At 37.4% G+C, this 15127-nt stretch overlaps 4 non-coding genes across 4 annotated transcripts; all 4 read right to left on the bottom strand.

Annotated features, from left to right (window-relative positions):
• Positions 1-1509: 1509 nt before the first annotated feature.
• LOC149778094 (U1 spliceosomal RNA) lies at positions 1510-1672 on the bottom strand. The gene has a single exon (XR_016415912.1). It is a non-coding gene; the product is annotated as a U1 spliceosomal RNA (small nuclear RNA).
• A 1457-nt stretch (positions 1673-3129) lies between these two features.
• LOC149778093 (U1 spliceosomal RNA) lies at positions 3130-3289 on the bottom strand. The gene has a single exon (XR_016416001.1). It is a non-coding gene; the product is annotated as a U1 spliceosomal RNA (small nuclear RNA).
• Positions 3290-10345: 7056 nt separating this feature from the next.
• LOC149778092 (U1 spliceosomal RNA) lies at positions 10346-10509 on the bottom strand. The gene has a single exon (XR_016415783.1). It is a non-coding gene; the product is annotated as a U1 spliceosomal RNA (small nuclear RNA).
• Positions 10510-11970: 1461 nt separating this feature from the next.
• On the bottom strand, positions 11971-12132 carry LOC149778091 (U1 spliceosomal RNA). Its single transcript, XR_016415985.1, has one exon. It is a non-coding gene; the product is annotated as a U1 spliceosomal RNA (small nuclear RNA).
• Between the last annotated feature and the right edge of the window lie 2995 nt (positions 12133-15127).

Below are 15127 nucleotides of genomic sequence, written 5' to 3'. Positions count from 1 at the left end.
TTACGCGTGAGCTGATCACGGTACTCCCTGGTCCAGGTAAGTATGATTTCTTGACGTTTACTGACGTTTATCAACTGACATTTGTGTCTGGAGTAGGAAGTGTGCCTCTAAGTAATGAAAATAAATTAAAACGATTCAGGGCCATGGTACTGCTGATGTCTTAGTATTCCGAATAACTTTATAGCTTATGTTTCAACATTACAAAAGTAACTGAAATGTCTTCAAATAGTCCTTTATTTGCAATTTCAGTTTCTTTTACGGTGGATATATGCTATATAGGTTTGCTCGGACGGCAGGGGATAGTTTCGTATATTGGCCCCTGGCAAATTTCTTAACTTGAGGCAACGGTGCGTATTTTTCAGCTATTATGGTTTTTTAATTAAATATATGGATACATTTTTCAATTCCGCGTTTCGGGCTTGTCTTGTTCTTGAAACTGATATCAGCCATTGACCTCCCATAGTTACTTCACAGCAAGTTGACAGTGAAATAGCAATAGTCGTCTAGCAAGAACTATGGTCAATCACATCCAGCTGTTTAGTACACAATGCTTTCCCGAACTGTTACGTAGGGAAAGGGATTGTGTTTGCACTGGCAAGATCGCTTGGTGTCATAAATGAAAAATGCAGGTATAAATTTGAGGTTGCAGTGCATCAACCTCTTTTGCTATGAACCACTGCAAATCGACTTGTCAGGTCAAAGGAATACTACTATTTGTTTCCTCTGTTTTATTAAATATGAAATCTTTGTTCCACTGATTGGCCAGCTACGCTTCGCCGTACTCCGAGTCTAGAAGCTTTGGATTGTTGAAAGTGCTGCTGATACAGAAGTAACTGGTGATGCAGATGATCTCTACAATGAGACTTATGATGAAGCTGTCACTGCTTTTGATAAGGACAACAAGCTTGCTGTATTAACGAAGTTGTTCCTGTTATTTGAAGATATTGTTTCTCTCTCTCTCTCTCTCTCTCTCTCTCTCTCTCTACTGCAGAGAAGTTCTGTGAAAATAAAACTTGATTTTCGTCGAATCCAGTAAGCATGTTTCCATTTATTTCTCTTTCTTTCTTTCTTTCTCTCACAAATATGCTGGATCGCTGTTACTCAAAGATATTTCACACGTTCGTTGTGAGATGGCTCTTTGAAAGTTGTTTGTTGTAGGGTTTAATGCCATTTTTCAGCACAAGATAGGCTATGCATGGCAGGCAATATAAATGGTGGAGGAAGAACCCGGGAGAAGAAAACTGAACGGAAAGAACTCCCGACCCATGATAACATACTGGCAAGCTTTCTCTGATAACCACATGGGCCAAATCCGAAACTCAAACACACGCAGACAGGTGAGATGGCCGCGATCCGTAATGGTGGGCTATTTAGACCACCCGGGGTACCCACCCCTTGAAAGAGCAGTGTAAGAAATAATAACATTATCGATTGGCACGTGCTAATCAGAGACATCCAGACTAATTTTGTCATAAGCTTGAGATTATTGGTTATTTTTAATTGAATTATCAGGGGTTAGCGCGAACGCAGACCCCCACACTAATAAATAACGACCCCGAGTCACCCACATTTGGGGTGATCGCAGGTTTCAGCCCAACCGAAGTGCAATGGAAAGGCCCATCCTGGGGAAACCGCCTAGCTGATCACGGTACTCCCTGGTCCAGGTAAGTATGATTTCTTGACGTTTACTGACGTTTATCAACTGACATTTGTGTCTGGAGTAGGAAGTGTGCCTCTAAGTAATGAAAATAAATTAAAACGATTCAGGGCCATGGTACTGCTGATGTCTTAGTATTCCGAATAACTTTATAGCTTATGTTTCAACATTACAAAAGTAACTGAAATGTCTTCAAATAGTCCTTTATTTGCAATTTCAGTTTCTTTTACGGTGGATATATGCTATATAGGTTTGCTTGGACGGCAGGGGATAGTTTCGTATATTGGCCCCTGGCAAATTTCTTAACTTGAGGCAACGGTGCGTATTTTTCAGCTATTATGGTTTTTTAATTAAATATATGGATACATTTTTCAATTCCGCGTTTCGGGCTTGTCTTGTTCTTGAAACTGATATCAGCCATTGACCTCCCATAGTTACTTCACAGCAAGTTGACAGTGAAATAGCAATAGTCGTCTAGCAAGAACTATGGTCAATCACATCCAGCTGTTTAGTACACAATGCTTTCCCGAACTGTTACGTAGGGAAAGGGATTGTGTTTGCACTGGCAAGATCGCTTGGTGTCATAAATGAAAAATGCAGGTATAAATTTGAGGTTGCAGTGCATCAACCTCTTTTGCTATGAACCACTGCAAATCGACTTGTCAGGTCAAAGGAATACTACTATTTGTTTCCTCTGTTTTATTAAATATGAAATCTTTGTTCCACTGATTGGCCAGCTACGCTTCGCCGTACTCCGAGTCTAGAAGCTTTGGATTGTTGAAAGTGCTGCTGATACAGAAGTAACTGGTGATGCAGATGATCTCTACAATGAGACTTATGATGAAGCTGTCACTGCTTTTGATAAGGACAACAAGCTTGCTGTATTAACGAAGTTGTTCCTGTTATTTGAAGATATTGTTTCTCTCTCTCTCTCTCTCTCTCTCTCTACTGCAGAGAAGTTCTGTGAAAATAAAACTTGATTTTCGTCGAATCCAGTAAGCATGTTTCCATTTATTTCTCTTTCTTCCTTTCTTTCTCTCACAAATATGCTGGATCGCTGTTACTCAAAGATATTTCACACGTTCGTTGTGAGATGGCTCTTTGAAAGTTGTTTGTTGTAGGGTTTAATGCCATTTTTCAGCACAAGATAGGCTATGCATGGCAGGCAATATAAATGGTGGAGGAAGAACCCGGGAGAAGAAAACTGAACGGAAAGAACTCCCGACCCATGATAACATACTGGCAAGCTTTCTCTGATAACCACATGGGCCAAATCCGAAACTCAAACACACGCAGACAGGTGAGATGGCCGCGATCCGTAATGGTGGGCTATTTAGACCACCCGGGGTACCCACCCCTTGAAAGAGCAGTGTAAGAAATAATAACATTATCGATTGGCACGTGCTAATCAGAGACATCCAGACTAATTTTGTCATAAGCTTGAGATTATTGGTTATTTTTAATTGAATTATCAGGGGTTAGCGCGAACGTAGACCCCCACACTAATAAATAACGACCCCGAGTCACCCACATTTGGGGTGATCGCAGGTTTCAGCCCAACCGAAGTGCAATGGAAAGGCCTCATCCTGGGGAAACCTTTTTTTTATTTTTCATAAAATCTTTATTCAATATTTTCATGTTAAAATGTACAAGCGAAAACGACACTCCCATCTTCACCCCATACACGCCTTAGCACACAAACTCATAAATACACGTAGATGTGCACACTCACTGTCCATCCATGCTCTTGTATACACACAAATGTACATATATTGTAAAGCGCATAGCTCACAAGCGACAAAGTTATACATAATATGATTGTATGCAATTTCTATTGTAAATTTGTAACATCTAGTTTGCGAAACGTATACTAATCTCATACAGAAGTTTAAATATTGCAAATTATAAAATTCTAATATTAGAGAAACTGTATTCTTAAAAATGCAAAGTGTATTTAAGGTGATGCAAGTACTATACCTCATGTAAATTTGATAGACCAGTGAAGTGCTGTAAAAGTTCGTGCAATAAAACAGAGAATGTTAGCACGTGCTGCTTGAGATATTCTTAAATTAACGTGTAGGCCGGCAGACGTGGATTAAAACATGGTGACTGTGTAGTGAGATCTAAGGAGAAATCGTAAAATTATATATAATTGGATTTATCCAAAAGGGAAGGAATGTAGTATTATTCTAGACTTATGTCTATTACTAATTCAAAATTGAAGAGAGAACAGAATAATCCAGCTAAACACCATTTATCTATAAAATGAACCAAGTTAAGCCTGGAAAAGTCAGTTCTGATTCTGCATTTTAATCGGGAGAGAAAGAAGGATAACAAGGTTTTACTGGTTACCACTTCTTTATAATAATATGCTCGTATACGTTTAATCCATATAGCATATTTATATTCAGCGCATAATAAAAGGCACAAGTCCTCGAATTCAGGTTCCGGGAACGAGGCCCCATTCGGGATAGGACCGAATTTAAGGAAAGTATAAAAGGTATTGAAGGAGTTTCTGGAAAGTTTTTTTAACCATTTGATAATGAACTGTTGTAAGGGGAGTATTAATTTGCATTCGAAAAATAAATGATCAGTCGTTTCAATGTCACCGCAAAAAGCGCATAACTTAGATTTGGAAATCTTCTTTAAGAACATGTTGTAGTTAACGGGCAAAATATCATGTATTGTTTTAAAACACACATCTCTAGTGATGGGGTCTAAAAATTTATTATGCAAATTTTTCCAAATGTTGCCGAAATTTAAATCGTATAATTTGGTTATTTTAGGTTCAAGAACATAGCTTTGTAATTGTCGTTGGTAGAAATATTTTGTGGGGACTAGACCAAATTTGAGACTAGGATTATTTTCATGAAATGTTTTGAAAATGGTCATGCACTTTTGATAGAATTTAGGAACATATAGCGTATGAGTAAATTTATTAAGCGCCAAATTAGGGTTGAAAGACCTTAGTTGTAAACCGATCCAATACCTTGCAAAATCTTTCCATTTGGCTGAATATTCATCGTCGAGTAATTTTTGTATATGCTGTATACGTATTGCTTGGATTTTACATCTCAAATGGGTGATGTTTAAACCTCCGTCGTAAAGGGGATTGATGCATACAGCTCTAGCGAGAGGTTCGAATTTAGAATTCCACAAAAATGTGAAGATATTCCTATTTATTAAAATTTCATAATGTTTAGGTAGATCAGTCACGGTTGCAGTATACCAAATTTTGCTATAAGCTAAAAGATTAATAACATGGGATTTAGAAATGAGAGGTAAATTTCTACGTTTCCATAGTAATAGTGTATTCGTAAGTTTAGTAACATTTTTGTTCCAGTGATCATCATGACTTAAATCGTTGCCAAAATGAAACCCTACAATTTTTTGTTTGTCGATCCAGGAAATGCCAAAGGGGTGATCACTGCGGTTCCGCCATTTACCCATGAACATACCGTTTGATTTGCTATAATTTACCTTAGCACCGGAAGCGCGATCGTACATGCGAGACCAAAATAAATACCGTTCGATCGATTTGTCCGTGCAACAGAAGCCTGTACTATCGTCCGCGAAAAGGGAGATCTTACAGGCTTCTGTTGCACCTGGCACCTTAACACCTATAATTTCTGGGTCGTTTCGAATTTTGATTGCAAAAGGCTCGTACACTATTACATATAAAAGGGGGGAAAGACTGCAACCTTGACGGACTCCTCTTGAGATTAAAAAGGGGTCCGAAATAAAATTATTGACTATAACTGATGAACTAATATCAGTGTAGAAAATTGAAATCCATTTAATAAAGTCAGGATCAAACCCGAAAGATTCTAATGTTTTTAACATAAATTGATAATTTACCCTATCAAATGCCTTTTCTTGATCTAAGGAAATAAATGCACATGATAATTCTTTTTGTTCGATGTAGTCACAGATGTTTCGTATAAGGTGACCATTATTAAAAATAGATCGACCTTTAACTCCACATGTTTGATCCATGTGTATTATTTTGGACATGACATTTCCAAGTCGATTAGCAATAACTTTGGATAGAATTTTATAGTCTAAATTTAATAGGGAGATAGGTCTCCAATTTTTCATATTATTTGAATTTTCAGGATCCTTACATAATAACGTAATATAAGATAGTTTTTGTGAATCAGACAAAGTGTTTGATTCAAAGATCAAATTATATAAACGGACTAATGTGTCGCCTAAACATTCAAAAAACGTGACATAAAACTCTTTTGTGAGACCATCGGGTCCAGGTGATTTATTTGGCTCCATCATATTTAAAGATTTCCAAATTTCTACTTTAGTAATTGGTCCGGTAAGGAATTGGTTATCTTCAGCCTTTAACTGAGGTAACCCAGTTAGAAATTCTTTAAATAATTCTTCATCAATCAATTCTGTGGTAAAAAGATTTGAATAAAACTTTTTAAAACAGTTTAAGATATCAACACTTGAGTTATGAGTCACATTATTATACTCAATTTCAGTGATAGTTTTCTGGGAACCCTTTTTATTTTCTAATTGAAAAAAGAATTGGCTCGGTCTTTCGTTATTATCTAAAATTTTCGCTTTGCTCCTAATGACTGATCCTATATATTTTTCATTTTGTAATTCCTTGATAGACATTCGGAGTTCTTGTATTTGAAAGAGAAGTTCTTCATTATTGGTTAAATCATATTTCTGTCTTAGATATTGGTAGTCTTTCTTCAATGATTTAATTGCAGAGTTTTTAACTTTCGAAAATTGTTTGGAATATCGAATGATTTCTTCTTTAAGTTTGAGTTTTAGCTCATCCCAATATTCTAGGGTGATGTTATGATATCTTAGTTCTCTCTTAATTAGGTCCGTAATGAGAGTTTTTAATGTGTTATGGTTTAAGTGCGAGTTATTGCATTTCCAGTAACCGGTACCATATGATATTGATGAGTTACATGCTATACTTAAAGTTACTGCATCGTGGTCGGACTGAGCGAAGTTAACGATTGTCGAATTAATGATGAAATTTGCTATGTTTTTAGAAACATACAGTCGATCAAGTCTGCTTGCTAACAGTGGTAATGAGGGGTCTAGTGTGTTTCGATACCATGTGTACAATTTTGCCGAGGGGTTCAGTTTGCGAAATGTGTCAATTAGTTTAAAGTTGGATATAAGCGATTTCAATGTTTGGACGGACTTTTCGCTGTAATTGGTTAGATTACCTACTCGGTCAAGGTTGGAGTTAGTGACACAATTGAAATCTCCAGCAAGAATGAGATTATGTTGTCCCGTTAAATATGTGAACAATGAAGTAAAAAATTCACTTTTCTCCGAATCAGGGATGGGGGCATATATATTTATGGCACGATATGGTATATCATTAAATTGAAAGTCAGCACATATTATTCTACCGTCAAAATCCGTTTCATATTTTTAAAAACGTATGTTAGGATTAAAATTAATGATAGCAGCTCCAGATGAAAGATTCGAGCCAAAACTCCATATGGCATAATAACATTGCAATTTATCTTGAATTTTTGAAGTAAGGGTTCTTTTCTCCACGTGGGTTTCTTGTAGGAATACAAGGTCGATGTGATGCGAAGATACCAAGTTTCTAATCTCGTATAGTTTTTGATCCGTGTTGGTTCGAAGGCCATTGACATTTAATGTAAGGATATTAATTTTACTCATGGGTTGCTTGTTATTGGTATGGCATGTCCAGAATAGGTTCAAAATCGTTAATGTATGTGGGACTCTAGGTGTATCAAGTGAATCAATCTGAACTCGAGACGGGTAGAGTCCGTTGTATAAGGTAATACTATTGGAAACCAGAAATGACTTGCTGAACGATAACATAATAAGGGAGGATATGTAATTAAGGGATAAAATATGGTTGAAGAAAATAGATAAAAATCTACAAATGTTGTATGTGCTATGAAATAGATAAGGATGATATGAAGGATATTGTACATTTGAAGAGAATGAAAAATTATGATTAAGTAAAAGAACAAACCTGTAATAGAACGTATAACCAGGGAAAGTCCTGAAATATTTAGTCCGTTATGCTTATTCATTGTCCATTTTACTGTCCTTGTATATGCCCGGTCCATTTGATTATATTCATTGTCCGTGAGCGTTCCGATTTCTTTATCACACAGTTACTGTAGTGTAATCCAAATTAAGAATTTTGCACATCCATACTTGAATCCTCCTCAAGACGAGACTTTTTTGATCTTTTAGACGTGACTACCTGCCACGTGCACGAATCTAGGTCAAACAATTCTCTTTTTTCTTGTGGTCTGGGTTGATTCGAGTCATCTTCATCATTGTCATCCGGTACTGTTGCTTTCTCTTGTGTTTGGGTCGCTACTTCCTCTTCCGCCCCGTGGGAGGCGTCCAAGGGGGTGGGGGTGGTGGGGTGATCAATTGGTTTGCTGTTTGTCGACGCAGGGGCTGCTGGTGTTAAAGGTTCGTGTGTCGTTGCTTGGGTTGATGTGCTTGGTGCAGGTGGTTGTTGGGCAACGTGTCCTTTATTATTCACTGCTGAAGCATAGCTAGCACCTTTCTCTGGGCAGTCTTTTCGGAGGTGCCCCGACTGACGACATCTCAGGCAAAGTGGGGGGCGGCCCTTCATTGTTATAAGCATACCACACATGCCAAGCGACACGATGTGGGGAATATTCCTGCAATCGAATTCTGTGGTCCGGAGTTTCACTATCCTTGTACCGTTTTCAATCATTGTGTCCTTGTTTATAATTGTCTTGTCTCTGGTTATGTCAAGGATCTCCCCATAATCCTTTAGAACTTCCTTGATAACAATATCATTGACAAACAGGGGCAGCCAGTGTATTCTGAGGTCAATTATTAGGTTAGCAATATATTTAATGCCGTCACCGGTCACGCCTTTTTCCTTCTCTTGGGACTTGAGCACAGCATTCCATGGGGCATTTTCCCCTTCTCTATATAAACCTTCGATGTCAGAAATAGTAACACCTGCAGCTTCAAGTTTGCGAAGCGCTTCCTCCCGAGAAATTCGTCCTTCCACTCGTAGTGTACGAAGATACACATCTGAATTCACATACCTTGAGATGTTGATTTCAACACGGCGATACATATTCCAAAGCGGTAAACTTTGAACTTTCACTTCAAAAGAATTCTTTGATCTACTTTGTCTTGGCCGGATATCCTGGGGAAACCGCCTAGCTGATCACGGTACTCCCTGGTCCAGGTAAGTATGATTTCTTGACGTTTACTGACGTTTATCAACTGACATTTGTGTCTGGAGTAGGAAGTGTGCCTCTAAGTAATGAAAATAAATTAAAACGATTCAGGGCCATGGTACTGCTGATGTCTTAGTATTCCGAATAACTTTATAGCTTATGTTTCAACATTACAAAAGTAACTGAAATGTCTTCAAATAGTCCTTTATTTGCAATTTCAGTTTCTTTTACGGTGGATATATGCTATATAGGTTTGCTCGGACGGCAAGGGATAGTTTCGTATATTGGCCCCTGGCAAATTTCTTAACTTGAGGCAACGGTGCGTATTTTTCAGCTATTATGGTTTTTTAATTAAATATATGGATACATTTTTCAATTCCGCGTTTCGGGCTTGTCTTGTTCTTGAAACTGATATCAGCCATTGACCTCCCATAGTTACTTCACAGCAAATTGACAGTGAAATAGCAATAGTCGTCTAGCAAGAACTATGGTCAATCACATCCAGCTGTTTAGTACACAATGCTTTCCCGAACTGTTACGTAGGGAAAGGGATTGTGTTTGCACTGGCAAGATCGCTTGGTGTCATAAATGAAAAATGCAGGTATAAATTTGAGGTTGCAGTGCATCAACCTCTTTTGCTATGAACCACTGCAAATCGACTTGTCAGGTCAAAGGAATACTACTATTTGTTTCCTCTGTTTTATTAAATTTGAAATCTTTGTGCCACTGATTGGCCAGCTACGCTTCGCCGTACTCCGAGTCTAGAAGCTTTGGATTGTTGAAAGTGCTGCTGATACAGAAGTAACTGGTGATGCAGATGATCTCTACAATGAGACTTATGATGAAGCTGTCACTGCTTTTGATAAGGACAACAAGCTTGCTGTATTAACGAAGTTGTTCCTGTTATTTGAAGATATTGTTTCTCTCTCTCTCTCTCTCTCTCTCTCTCTCTCTCTCTACTGCAAAGAAGTTCTGTGAAAATAAAACTTGATTTTCGTCGAATCCAGTAAGCATGTTTCCATTTATTTCTCTTTCTTTCTTTCTTTCTCTCACAAATATGCTGGATCGCTGTTACTCAAAGATATTTCACACGTTCGTTGTGAGATGGCTCTTTGAAAGTTGTTTGTTGTAGGGTTTAATGCCATTTTTCAGCACAAGATAGGCTATGCATGGCAGGCAATATAAATGGTGGAGGAAGAACCCGGGAGAAGAAAAATGAACGGAAAGAACTCCCGACCCATGATAACATACTGGCAAGCTTTCTCTGATAACCACATGGGCCAAATCCGAAACTCAAACACACGCAGACAGGTGAGATGGCCGCGATCCGTAATGGTGGGCTATTTAGACCACCCGGGGTACCCACCCTTTGAAAGAGCAGTGTAAGAAATAATAACATTATCGATTGGCACGTGCTAATCAGAGACATCCAGACTAATTTTGTCCTAAGCTTGAGATTATTGGTTATTTTTAATTGAATTATCAGGGGTTAGCGCGAACGCAGACCCCCACACTAATAAATAACGACCCCGAGTCACCCACATTTGGGGTGATCGCAGGTTTCAGCCCAACCGAAGTGCAATGGAAAGGCCTCATCCTGGGGAAACCGCCTAGCTGATCACGGTACTCCCTGGTCCAGGTAAGTATGATTTCTTGACGTTTACTGACGTTTATCAACTGACATTTGTGTCTGGAGTAGGAAGTGTGCCTCTAAGTAATGAAAATAAATTAAAACGATTCAGGGCCATGGTACTGCTGATGTCTTAGTATTCCGAATAACTTTATAGCTTATGTTTCAACATTACAAAAGTAACTGAAATGTCTTCAAATAGTCCTTTATTTGCAATTTCAGTTTCTTTTACGGTGGATATGTGCTATATAGGTTTGCTCGGACGGCAGGGGATAGTTTCGTATATTGGCCCCTGGCAAATTTCTTAACTTGAGGCAACGGTGCGTATTTTTCAGCTATTATGGTTTTTTAATTAAATATATGGATACATTTTTCAATTCCGCGTTTCGGGCTTGTCTTGTTCTTGAAACTGATATCAGCCATTGACCTCCCATAGTTACTTCACAGCAAATTGACAGTGAAATAGCAATAGTCGTCTAGCAAGAACTATGGTCAATCACATCCAGCTGTTTAGTACACAATGCTTTCCCGAACTGTTACGTAGGGAAAGGGATTGTGTTTGCACTGGCAAGATCGCTTGGTGTCATAAATGAAAAATGCAGGTATAAATTTGAGGTTGCAGTGCATCAACCTCTTTTGCTATGAACCACTGCAAATCGACTTGTCAGGTCAAAGGAATACTACTATTTGTTTCCTCTGTTTTATTAAATATGAAATCTTTGTTCCACTGATTGGCCAGCTACGCTTCGCCGTACTCCGAGTCTAGAAGCTTTGGATTGTTGAAAGTGCTGCTGATACAGAAGTAACTGGTGATGCAGATGATCTCTACAATGAGACTTATGATGAAGCTGTCACTGCTTTTGATAAGGACAACAAGCTTGCTGTATTAACGAAGTTGTTCCTGTTATTTGAAGATATTGTTTCTCTCTCTCTCTCTCTCTCTCTCTCTCTCTACTGCAAAGAAGTTCTGTGAAAATAAAACTTGATTTTCGTCGAATCCAGTAAGCATGTTTCCATTTATTTCTCTTTCTTTCTTTCTTTCTCTCACAAATATGCTGGATCGCTGTTACTCAAAGATATTTCACACGTTCGTTGTGAGATGGCTCTTTGAAAGTTGTTTGTTGTAGGGTTTAATGCCATTTTTCAGCACAAGATAGGCTATGCATGGCAGGCAATATAAATGGTGGAGGAAGAACCCGGGAGAAGAAAAATGAACGGAAAGAACTCCCGACCCATGATAACATACTGGCAAGCTTTCTCTGATAACCACATGGGCCAAATCCGAAACTCAAACACACGCAGACAGGTGAGATGGCCGCGATCCGTAATGGTGGGCTATTTAGACCACCCGGGGTACCCACCCTTTGAAAGAGCAGTGTAAGAAATAATAACATTATCGATTGGCACGTGCTAATCAGAGACATCCAGACTAATTTTGTCATAAGCTTGAGATTATTGGTTATTTTTAATTGAATTATCAGGGGTTAGCGCGAACGCAGACCCCCACACTAATAAATAACGACCCCGAGTCACCCACATTTGGGGTGATCGCAGGTTTCAGCCCAACCGAAGTGCAATGGAAAGGCCTCATCCTGGGGAAACCTTTTTTTTTTTTTTTTCATAAAATCTTTATTCAATATTTACATGTTAAAATGTACAAGCGAAAACGACACTCCCATCTTCACCCCATACACGCCTTAGCACACAAACTCATAAATACACGTAGATGTGCACACTCACTGTCCATCCATGCTCTTGTATACACACAAATGTACATATATTGTAAAGCGCATAGCTCACAAGCGACAAAGTTATACATAATATGATTGTATGCAATTTCTATTGTAAATTTGTAACATCTAGTTTGCGAAACGTATAATAATCTCATACAGAAGTTTAAATATTGCAAATTATAAAATTCTAATATTAGAGAAACTGTATTCTTAAAAATGCAAAGTGTATTTAAGGTGATGCAAGTACTATACCTCATGTAAATTTGATAGACCAGTGAAGTGCTGTAAAAGTTCGTGCAATAAAACAGAGAATGTTAGCACGTGCTGCTTGAGATATTCTTAAATTAACGTGTAGGCCGGCAGACGTGGATTAAAACATGGTGACTGTGTAGTGAGAGCTAAGGAGAAATCGTAAAATTATATATAATTGGATTTATCCAAAAGGGAAGGAATGTAGTATTATTCTAGACTTATGTCTATTACTAATTCAAAATTGAAGAGAGAACAGAATAATCCAGCTAAACACCATTTATCTATAAAATGAACCAAGTTAAGCCTGGAAAAGTCAGTTCTGATTCTGCATTTTAATCGGGAGAGAAAGAAGGATAACAAGGTGTTACTGGTTACCACTTCTTTATAATAATATGCTCGTATACGTTTAATCCATATAGCATATTTATATTCAGCGCATAATAAAAGGCACAAGTCCTCGAATTCAGGTTCCGGGAACGAGGCCCCATTCGGGATAAGACCGAATTTAAGGAAAGTATAAAAGGTATTGAAGGAGTTTCTGGAAAGTTTTTTTAACCATTTGATAATGAGCTGTTGTAAGGGGAGTATTAATTTGCATTCGAAAAATAAATGATCAGTCGTTTCAATGTCACCGCAAAAAGCGCATAACTTAGATTTGGAAATCTTCTTTAAGAACATGTTGTAGTTAACGGGCAAAATATCATGTATTGTTTTGAAACACACATCTCTAGTGATGGGGTCTAAAATTTTATTATGCAAATTTTTCCAAATGTTGCCGAAATTTAAATCGTATAATTTGGTTATTTTAGGTTCAAGAACATAGCTTTGTAATTGTCGTTGGTAGAAATATTTTGTGGGGACTAGACCAAATTTGAGACTAGGATTATTTTCATGAAATGTTTTGAAAATGGTCATGCACTTTTGATAGAATTTAGGAACATATAGCGTATGAGTAAATTTATTAAGCGCCAAATTAGGGTTGAAAGACCTTAGTTGTAAACCGATCCAATACCTTGCAAAATCTTTCCATTTGGCTGAATATTCATCGTCGAGTAATTTTTGTATATGCTGTATACGTATTGCTTGGATTTTACATCTCAAATGGGTGATGTTTAAACCTCCGTCGTAAAGGGGATTGATGCATACAGCTCTAGCGAGAGGTTCGAATTTAGAATTCCACAAAAATGTGAAGATATTCCTATTTATTAAAATTTCATAATGTTTAGGTAGATCAGTCACGGTTGCAGTATACCAAATTTTGCTATAAGCTAAAAGATTAATAACATGGGATTTAGAAATGAGAGGTAAATTTCTACGTTTCCATAGTAATAGTGTATTCGTAAGTTTAGTAACATTTTTGTTCCAGTGATCATCATGACTTAAATCGTTGCCAAAATGAAACCCTACAATTTTTTGTTTGTCGATCCAGGAAATGCCAAAGGGGTGATCACTGCGGTTCCGCCATTTACCCATGAACATACCGTTTGATTTGCTATAATTTACCTTAGCACCGGAAGCGCGATCGTACATGCGAGACCAAAATAAATACCGTTCGATCGATTTGTCCGTGCAACAGAAGCCTGTACTATCGTCCGCGAAAAGGGAGATCTTACAGGCTTCTGTTGCACCTGGCACCTTAACACCTATAATTTCTGGGTCGTTTCGAATTTTGATTGCAAAAGGCTCGTACACTATTACATATAAAAGGGGGGAAAGACTGCAACCTTGACGGACTCCTCTTGAGATTAAAAAGGGGTCCGAAATAAAATTATTGACTATAACTGATGAACTAATATCAGTGTAGAAAATTGAAATCCATTTAATAAAGTCAGGATGAAACCCGAAAGATTCTAATGTTTTTAACATAAATTGATAATTTACCCTATCAAATGCCTTTTCTTGATCTAAGGAAATAAATGCACATGATAATTCTTTTTGTTCGATGTAGTCACAGATGTTTCGTATAAGGTGACCATTATCAAAAATAGATCGACCTTTAACTCCACATGTTTGATCCATGTGTATTATTTTGGACATGACATTTCCAAGTCGATTAGCAATAACTTTGGATAGAATTTTATAGTCTAAATTTAATAGGGAGATAGGTCTCCAATTTTTCATATTATTTGAATTTTCAGGATCCTTACATAATAACGTAATATAAGATAGTTTTTGTGAATCAGACAAAGTGTTTGATTCAAAGATCAAATTATATAAACGGACTAATGTGTCGCCTAAACATTCAAAAAACGTGACATAAAACTCTTTTGTGAGACCATCGGGTCCAGGTGATTTATTTGGCTCCATCATATTTAAAGATTTCCAAATTTCTACTTTAGTAATTGGTCCGGTAAGGAATTGGTTATCTTCAGCCTTTAACTGAGGTAACCCAGTTAGAAATTCTTTAAATAATTCTTCATCAATCAATTCTGTGGTAAAAAGATTTGAATAAAACTTTTTAAAACAGTTTAAGATATCAACACTTGAGTTATGAGTCACATTATTATACTCAATTTCAGTGATAGTTTTCTGGGAACCCTTTTTATTTTCTAATTGAAAAAAGAATTGGCTCGGTCTTTCGTTATTATCTAAAATTTTCGCTTTGCTCCTAATGACTGATCCTATATATTTTTCATTTTGTAATTCCTTG

Source organism: Sinohyriopsis cumingii, chromosome 17 (assembly GCF_028554795.1).
Source record: "Sinohyriopsis cumingii isolate HCF-2022 chromosome 17, ASM2855479v2, whole genome shotgun sequence".
Taxonomy (NCBI): domain Eukaryota; kingdom Metazoa; phylum Mollusca; class Bivalvia; order Unionida; family Unionidae; genus Sinohyriopsis; species Sinohyriopsis cumingii.
This window is presented reverse-complemented; position numbering and strand designations above follow the sequence as displayed.